Source organism: Giraffa tippelskirchi, chromosome 4 (assembly GCF_054371585.1).
Source record: "Giraffa tippelskirchi isolate mGirTip1 chromosome 4, T2T-mGirTip1v1.2.pri, whole genome shotgun sequence".
NCBI lineage: Eukaryota > Metazoa > Chordata > Mammalia > Artiodactyla > Giraffidae > Giraffa > Giraffa tippelskirchi.
The window spans coordinates 157,457,637-157,467,843 of NC_137278.1; the positions used below are offsets into that span (position 1 = coordinate 157,457,637).

The 10,207-nt window shown below is 36.3% G+C and overlaps 1 protein-coding gene and 1 pseudogene across 1 annotated transcript in view; both read left to right on the top strand.

Annotated features, from left to right (window-relative positions):
• Window positions 1-10,207, top strand: part of TESPA1 (thymocyte expressed, positive selection associated 1) — a 276,752-nt gene that overhangs the window by 23,726 nt on the left and 242,819 nt on the right. The window lies entirely within an intron of this gene.
• LOC145546171 (olfactory receptor 9K2-like) lies at window positions 8,232-9,230 on the top strand (annotated as a pseudogene).

Below are 10,207 nucleotides of genomic sequence, written 5' to 3' on the forward strand. Positions count from 1 at the left end.
CAAATCCCTTATGATTATACAGTGGATGTGACAAATAGATTTAAGGGGCTAGATCTGATAGACAGAGTGCCTGATGAACTATGGACAGAGGTTCGTGACACTGTACAGGACACAGGGATCAAGACCATCCCCATGGAAAAGAAATGCAAAAGAGCAAAATGGCTGTCTGAGGAGGCCTTACAAACAGCTGGGAAAAGAAGAGAAGCAAAAAGCAAAGGAGAAAAGGAAAGATATTCCCATCTGAATGCAGAGTTCCAAAGAATAGCAAGGAGAGATAAGAAAGCCTTCCTCAGCAATCAATGCAAAGAAATAGAGGAAAACAACAGAATGGGAAAGACTAGAGATCTTTTCAAGAAAATTAGAGATACCAAGGGAACATTTCCTGCAAAGATGGGCTTGATAAAGGACAGAAATTGTATGGACCTAACAGAAGCAGAAGATATTAAGAAGAGGTGGCAAGAATACACAGAAGAACTGTACAAAAAAGATCTTCATGACCCAGATAATCACAATGGTGTGATCACTCACCTAGAGCCAGACATCCTGGAATGTGAGGTCAAGGGGGCCTTAGAAAGCATCACTACGAACAAAGCTAGTGGAGGTGATGGAATTCCAGTTGAGCTATTTCAAATCCTAAAAGATGATGCTGTGAAAGTGCTGCACTCAATATGCCAGCAAATCTGGAAAACTCAGCAGAATCCATAGGGTTGCAAAGAGTTAGACATGACTGAAGTGACTCAGCACGCATAGATATAGATATTTGGTGGTGGTGGTTTAGTCACTAATTTGTATCCAACTCTTGTGACCCCTTGGACTTGTAGCCTACCAGACTCCTCTGTCTGTGGAAATTCGATGCAAGAATACTAGAGAGGGTTGCCATTTCCTTCTCCAGGGCATCTTCTGACCCAGGATCAAAACCATGTTCCCTTGCATTTCAGGCAATTCTTTACACTGAACCACCAGGGAAGCCCATACATATTGTATATAAATGTATATGTATATAGATAAACTAAAGAGCCTCTTGATGAAAGTGAAAGAAGAGAGTGAAAAAGCTGTCTTGAAACTCAACATTCAAAAAACGAAGATCATGGCATCCAGTCCTATCACTTCATGGCAAATATATGGGGAAACAATGGAAATAGTGACAGACTTTATTTGGGGAGGCTCCAAAATCACTGCAGATGATGTCTGCATCCATGAAATTAAAACATGCTTGCTCCTTGGAAGAAAAGCTATGACCAACCTAGACAGCATATTAAAAAGCAGACATTACTTTGCCAACCAAGGTCCATCTAGCCAAAGCCGTGGTTTTTGAGAGTCCCTTGGACTGCAAAGAGGTCAAACCAGTCAATCCTTAAGGAAATCAGTCCTGAATATTCATTGGAAGGGCTGATGCTAAAGCTGAAACTTCAATACTTTGGCCACCCGATGCGAAGAACTGACTCATTCGTAAAGACCCTGATGCTGGGAAAGATTGAAGGTAGGAGGAGAAGGGAATGACAGAGGATGAGATGGTTAGATGGCATCACTGACTTGATGGACATGAGTTTGAGCAAGCTCTGCGAGTTGGTGATGAACAGGGAAGCCAGGGGTACTGCAGTTCATGGGGTCGCAAAGAGTCGGACATGACTGAGCAACTGAACTGAACTGATAGATATATATATCTGTGTGTGTGCAGATGTGAATTTATATATAAGTTATATATACATATATAACATATGTAAGTTATATATAAATTCACACTCTTTTCAAGTGTACACAGAGCATTCTTCAGGACAGTTCAAATAGTAGGCCACAAAACAAGTCTCAGAATATTTAAGAAGAGTGGAATAATATTAAGCATCTTTTCTGACTACAGTAGTATGAGACTCGAAATCAACTATGGGCTTCCCTCGTGGCTCAGTGGTAACGAATCTGCCTGCAGTGAAGGAGATGCAGAAGAGTCAGGTTCAATCCCTGGGTTGAGAAGATCCCTTGGAGGAGGGCATGGCAACTCACTCCAGTATTCTTTCTGGGAAAAATCCCATAGACAGAGGGACTTGGCAGGCGATGGTACATAGGATCATAAAGAGTCAGACAAGACTGAAGTGAATCAGCATGCATGCAAGCAGAAATCAACTATAAGAAAATCTGCAATATGCTACTAAATAACCAATGAGTCAGTACAGAAATCAAGAGAAAATCAAAAGTAACGGGAGACAAACAAAAGTGAGAAACAATGATTCAAGCTATGGGAAGCAGGTAAAGAAGTCCCAAGAAGGAAGTTTGTAATGGTACAAAGGAAGAAAAATCTCAAAGAAACTATCTAATCTTATACCTAAAAGAACTTTAAAAGAAAAAAAAGAAGAAATAAAGACTACTACAAAGTAAGTAAAGTGAGTAGTAAGAAAGAAAGAATTAGAACAGAGATAAATAAAATTGAGACTAACAAACAATAGACAGACCAATGAAACAAAGATCAGTTCTTTGAAAAGATAAACAAAATTGATAAACTTTTGGTCAGACTCATCAGAAAAAAAGAGAACTCAAATATATAAAATCCAAAACAAAAGACAAAAAATTACAGGCAAACCACAGAAATACAAAGAATTAGGTGCTCACTGCTCAGTCATATCTGACTCTTTGTGACCGTTTGGATTGTAGTCCACCAGGCTACTCTGTCTGTGGGATTCTCCAGGCAGCAATACCGGAGAGGGTTGTCATGCCCTCCTTCAAGAGATCCTCCTGACCCAGGGATTGAACTCACATTTCCTGTGTCTCCTACATTGCAGGCAGATTCTTTACTGCTGAGCCATCAGGGAAGTCCCCAAAAGAATAATAAAGCATTACTAAGAACAAACATATGCCAATAAAATGGACAACTTAGAAGAACAAATTCCTAGAAATGTATAATCTCCTAAGACTATATCAAGAAAAAAGAAAAAAAATGAACAGACTGATTGCCAGTAATTAAATTTAATCAGTAATAACAAGCTCCCAACAAGCAGAATTCCAGACCAGATACTTTCACAGGTGAATACTACTCAACATTTCAAGGAGTGTTAACACCTATCCTTATCAAACTATTCCAAAAATTGAAGAGGAAGGAACAACTTTCAAACTTGTTGAATGAGGCCAAAATCATCACCCTGATGACAAAACCAGGCATGACACCATAACAGAGGAAAAGTAAAGGCCAACATCACTGTTAAATATAGATGCAAAAATCTTCAACAAGATATTAACAAAAAAATTTCAACAATAGATTAAAAGTATCATATACCATCTTCAAGTGGGATTTATCCACAGCATTCAAGGATGAGTCAGTCAACAATTCAGTCAATGTGATCACCTCATCACTAATTGAAAATAAAAGTTATATGATCATCTGACTAGATACAGAAAAATCTTTTGACATGATTCAACATCCATTGTCCCTGAAATGATCAATAATGAAGATCTAGAGTCATCATATCTCAACAAAATAAAGGCCATATATAACAAACCCCCAACCACCCTTATGCTTAACAGTGAAAAGTTGAAGGTACTTCTTCTAAATTAGGTATGGGCAAGATGATCAGACAAGGAAAAGAAAAGTAATACAAGTTGGAAAGAAAGAAATAAACTGTTAATGTTTGCAAATAATATGATACTCTACACAGAAAATCCTAAAGATGTCAGCAAAAAAACTATTAGACTTAATGAACAAATTCAGTAAAATTACCAGATAAAAAGCTTAATATATAGAATTCTATAGTGTTTCTATACACTAACCATGAACAATAAAGAATTCTTTTAAAATCCAATTTATAATTGCATCAAAAATAAGAAAGCATCTAGGCTTAAATCTAACTAAGGAGATAAAAGATCTGAACTTGGAAAAATGTAAGACATTGATAAAAGAAATTGAAAACAACACAACCAAGCAGAAAGATACACCATACTCACAGGTTGGAAGAATTGATATGTTAAAATGACCATACTACACAAGAAAACCTACAGATCCAGTGCAATCCCTGTTTAAATGCTAATAAATAAATATTTAAATGAATATTTAAACAGGATACAACAAGTTGTTCTAAAATTTGTATGGAAGCAGATTAATAAAAGTTCCCAAATTGCCAAAATTAGCTTACGAAAGAAGGACAAAGTTGGAAATGTTGTGATCCTTTATTTCAAACTATACTACAGAGCTAAGTAATCAAAACAGTATAGTACTGGCACAAAAATAGACACATAGATCAATGGAACAGAATAAAAAGCCCAGTAGTAAATCCAGGTTTATATGCCAATTAATCTACAATAAAGGAGGCAAGAATACACAATGGGGAAAAAGCAGATTCTTCGATACATGGTGTTGAGAAACCTGCATAGCTACATGCAAAAGAATCAGATTGATTTACTTCCTCATACAGTATACAAAAATAAACTGAATTGGACTTAAAACTTAAAATAGGATCTGAAACCGTAAAATTCCTGGAAGAAGCCATAGACAGTTTGTTCTTTCACCTCAGTCTACACAATATATTTTTGATCTGTCTCCTCTGGCAAGGGTAACAAAAGTAAAAATAAATAAATGAGACTACATCAAGAGACAAAAATCTTTTGCAGAATGAAGTAAACTATCAATATAATGAAAGGCCAGCCTACTGAAAAAGAGAAAATATTTGTAAAGAGTATCACAAAAAAGTCATGCCATTCAACTTCAAACACAAAACAAAAAAGTAAGAAAACAACTTGATTAAAAAACAGACAGAGGACCTAAATAGCCATTTTCCCACAAAACATACAGATGACTAATCAGCTCACTTCAGTTCAGTCGCTCAGTCATGACCGACTCTTTGTGACCCCATGGACTGCAGCACGCCAGGTCTCCCTGTCCATCACCAACTCCCAGAGTTTACTCAAACTCATGTCCATTGAGTCGGTGATGCCATCCAACCATCTCATCCTCTGTCGTCCCCTTCTCCTCCCTCCTTCAATCTTTCCCAGCATCAGGGTTTTTCCAATGAGTCAGTTCTTTGCGTCAAGTGGCCAAAGTATTGGAGTTTCAGCTTCAGCATCGTCCTTCCAATGAATACTCAGGACTGATCTCCTTTAGGATAGACTGGTTGGATCTCTTTGCAGTCCAAGGGACTCTGAAGAGACTTCTCCAACACCACAGTTCAAAAGCATCGATTCTTTGGCACTCAGCTTTCTTTATAGTCCAAGTCTCACATCCATACATGACTACTGGAAAACCATAGCCTCGATTAGACGGACCTTTGTTGGCAAAGTAATGTCTCTGCTTTTTAATATGCTGTCTAGGTTGGTCATAACTTTCCTTCCAAGGAGTAAGTGTGTTTTAATTTCATGGCTGCAGTCACCATCTGCAGTGATTTTGGAACCCCAAAATATAAAGTCTGTCACTGTTTCCATTGTTTCCCCATCTATTTGCCATGAAGTGATGGGATGGAATGCCATGATCTTAGTTTTCTGAATGTTGAGCTTTAAACCAACTTTTTCACTCTCTTCTTTCACTTTCACCAAGAGGCTCTTTACTTCCTTTTCACTTTCTGCCATAAAGGTGGTGTCATCTGCATATCTGAGGTTATTGATATTTCTCCTGGCAATCTTGATTCCAGCTTGTGCTTAATCCAGCCCAGCGTTTCTCATGATGCATATAAGTTAAATAAGCAGAGTGACAATATACAGCCTTGATGTACTCCTTTTCCTATTTGGAACCAGTCTTTTGTTACATGTCCAGTTCTAACTGTTGCTTCCTGACCTGCATACAAGTTTCTCAAGAGGCAGGTCAGGTGGTCTGGTATTCCCATCTCTTTAAGAATTTTCCAGTTTGTTGTGATCCACACAATCAAAGGCTTTGGCATAGTCAATATAGCAGAAGTAGATATTTTTCTGGAACTCTCTTGCTTTTTTGATGATCTAATGGTTGTTGCCAATTTGACCTCTGGTTCCCCTGCCTTTTCTAAAACCAGCTTGAACATCTGGAAGTTCATGGTTCACGTACTGTTGAAGCCTGGCTTGGAGAATTTGAGCATTACTTTACTAGCGTGTGAGATGAGTGAAATTGTGCAGTAGTTTGAGCATTCTTTGGCATTGCATTTCATGGGATTAGAATGATAACTGGCTTCTTCTAGATGACCAATAGGCCTTAACTAACCTTAGTTAATTTTTTCCTGTTTAAAATTCCTAAAGTACCTTCTCTTCCTAAACTGATTGTGCTTAGTCGCTCAGTCATGTCTGACTCTTTGCAACCCATGGACTGTAGCCCACTAGGCTCCTCTGTCCATGGGAATTCTCCAGGTAAGAATACTGGAATGGGTTGCCATGCCCTCCTCCAGGGGATCTTCCCAACCCAGGGATCGAACCCAGGTCTCCTGCATTACAGGTGGATTCTTTACCGACTGAGCCATCAGGGAAGCCTAAACTGATTAAACTTTTGCTAATATTCACTTGTAAAGAGAGTATCTAGTCCCACATTAAATTCTAAACATACTGTTTAATTTAAAAACATTTTAAAAAAAATATGAAAATTGACTTAAAATATTTAAGAAAATGACATTATTATCAAATTTGACTGAGTAAATAGAGTAGTATGTCTGTGATTTTAATGTAGTCTTTTAATCACATTGTAGTTTTAAAGGTATTTTTAAATAGAGATCCTAATCTCATAAATATTTTTACTAAAGATATAAAGATAATTTAATTGAATGCTCATTTCTTCCAGTATATTTTCTGTTTGGTATTTAAATATAGGAGAACAGAATTAGCAACCATTATCTGACTTTGAATTTGTGGTTTGGAGGGCATTTGTCGTATCATGAAATATAGTTATATGAAGAAATACAGGCAATCATAATTTCAAGTGAATTTTTCTCTTTTTAAAATATCAAGAATAATTTACTACATAATTTAAAATATTTATTTATCTAAAACTTGTTTCATATAGTACAAACTTTTAAATCTCTTTTCTTTGTCTATGAATATCTATGTGATAATACCAGAAAGTTTTTCTTTGTCAGTGAAGAAAATAAAGTCCAGATAGCTTTCCCAAAGGATATATACAACAAGAGAAAGGAAAGTCCCTTGCTTTTAACTATTATTAGACCATTTGTTTGTACCTAAGGTTACTTAAGTCCTCATAGTCCTGCATTGGCAGGCAGGTTCTTTACTGCTACTCCTCTCCCAGTGGAATCCATCACAGAGGATGAGTAAAGCCTCAGTGTTGAAATATCCTGAGGAAGATTTCACAGGCTTATAAATAACTAAGGATGTCGTAAACATCACTGCTGATACTCTAGTTCATGATAATGGACTCTGGACAATACAAGTTGCTGTGGGCTTTAAATAACTGTAATTACCCACTTATCTTTATCTTAAGACACATACAGTATAGCAGAATTTAGGAAAGGAATCTTCACGTCTGTAAATCAGTGAAGTTTACTTGCATTGTTTAAATAGTGAGATCTCTTAAATTGATGGAGCCTTGGAAGAAAGTTATTCATTGCAGTGTAAGGAATGGAATATTTGCTACCTTCTCTCTACTTCAAAAAGAGGGCTAAATGATTACGATTTTTTAGTTAAGTGACTATTAATGAAAAAGAAGTATGTATAATATTGCAATAAAAATGCATGTATTTGTAATAATGGCTTTGACCTGAGAAAAAATAATGTTTCAAAATAGCTTTGGAGAACTTTATCTTCTAAGTGTCATTTTTGTATGCTATTAATTTTAACATACCAATAACTATTTTTATTCTGTTTTCAAAGATGGCTACAATAAGGAAAACTACATATATTGAGCTAAAATAAGGTAAAAATATTTTTTATATATTTACTACTGTCATGTAATGAGTCAAAACACTGACGTAGCTATCATAATGGCTATGAATACTATCTTAAAAATTAGATTAATTGCTCCTATTTTAGATAATATGCAATACTGCTATTTTAAATGAAGAAAATCTCTTGCCTATAAATATACTAAAAGTAGAAATTTACAATGTGAGTAATTTTAGGCAGTAAAATATGCTAATTTCTTGCAGAAATCCTTGCCACATATGATTTAATAAAATAACCAAAGAACATCTTTCATTGTTTAATAGAATAACAGTTTAAGAAGCCTAATGACATGTACTTAAAATTCTCGCATCTTCCTGACATTAAAATTTATTTGTATGCAATATCTCATTAAACTGTAAATAATTTAATTCTACATGTAGAGAGTAGTGATAGCACTAGAATCAAAGCCACAACTTCATTTATTTTGCTTTGTTCCTCTCAGTAGATTTCTGCCATGGGCGACAGGGGAACCAGCAACCACTCAGAAGTGACTGACTTTATTCTCGTAGGCTTCAGAGTCCGCCCAGAGCTCCACATTCTCCTCTTCCTGCTTTTTCTGCTTATCTATGCCATGATCCTTCTAGGGAATGTTGGCATGATGGTCATTATTATGACTGATCCCCAGCTGAACACACCAATGTATTTCTTCCTAGGCAACCTCTCCTTCATCGATCTCTTCTATTCATCTGTTATTGCACCCAAGGCTATGATCAACTTCTGGTCTGAGAGCAAGTCCATCTCCTATGCAGGCTCTGTGACCCAGCTCTTTCTCTTTGCCCTCTTCATTGTGACTGAGGGGTTTCTCCTGGCAGTCATGGCTTATGACCGCTTCATTGCCATCTGCAACCCACTCCTCTACACTGTCCAGATGTCAACACGTCTCTGTGTTCAGTTGGTGGCTGCTTCCTACTTTTGTGGCTGCATCAGCTCAGTTATTGAGACCAGCATGACATTTACTTTATCTTTTTGTGCTTCTCAGGCCATTGACCACTTTTACTGTGATTACCGTCCACTTCAGAGGATTTCTTGTTCTGATCTCTACATTCCTAATACAGTATCCTTTTTCTTATGCAGCATTATCATTTTGCCTACCATAATTGTCATTATCGTGTCTTATATATATATTGTATCCACAGTTCTAAGAATACGCTCCACTGAGGGGCGAAAGAAAGTCTTCTCCACTTGTAGCTCCCACCTGGGAGTCGTGAGTGTACTGTATGGTGCCATCATTTTTATGTATTTCATCCCTGACAGATTTCCTGAGCTGAGTAAAGTGGCCTCCTTGTGTTACACCCTACTCACTCCCATGTTGAATCCTTTGATTTACTCTCTGAGAAACAAAGATGTCAAAGAAGCTCTGAGGAAGATCCTGGGGAATAAACTATTTTTATTTAATTCTATATTAACTGAAAATAGAATTAAGTAAATGTAATAAAACTGAAACCACCAAGTTTTATAACAACCTGGGGAAGGACTGATTTTAAAAAAAGTACACATTAATCTTAGAGACTATTTGTTTGAATCCCGTATACTTACTGCCAAAGAATACATTTGGACTATGTTCTGTCTGGCTGTTGATTTTGGAATGAAATGTCTTTCTCTGTACTTCTTTCATGTTCATGTTCATTTTGGATAATGATCATGATTCACTTGTAGTTTGTTTTTAGGAAGTACATATTCCAATTTTATTCCAAACTCTGAGATTGTTGTTTGGGATGTATTATCTTGAGTCAGTAACGTATGTTATGTGGATATATGTTTACTTGGTAGAGGTAATACATTCTGATGTGTTAAGCAAGACAGAACCAAATATTAGATTTACTGAAGAAATATTTGTGAATGTCTAGTGAGAGAATCAGATAGTCTGTAGTACGTAGAGTGTGAAGTGTGAAATATAAGTAGCACTTAATGGTGAAGGGAATGGCAACCCACTCCAATATTCTTGCCTGGAGAATTCCATGGACACAGGAGCCTGGCAAGCTACAGTCCATAGGGTCACAAAGAGTCAGACATGACTGAGTAATTAACAGTTGCCAAATCGCTAAATGAATGGCACATTTATTTCATGGTTTCTCTAAGTTAAATCATTATTTCTCCCTTCATTTGAATATCTTCTAAGCTGATAAATTATTTTTTAAAATTCTCCTTTTTCACAAGAAAACTAATAAAAATAAATGAGTAAAAGATAATTCATATTTTGTTATATATGCCTTAGTGAGAATTCATTCATCAAATTAATATTTATTGAATTTTGATGTACTCTTTGCCTATAAAATTTCCTAGGTGTAAATAATTTCTGTACTTGAGCTCACACTAATTGAGGAAAAATATATAAACAATAGTCATATGGTAAACCCAGTGAATAAAGGCATATGTAGAAATT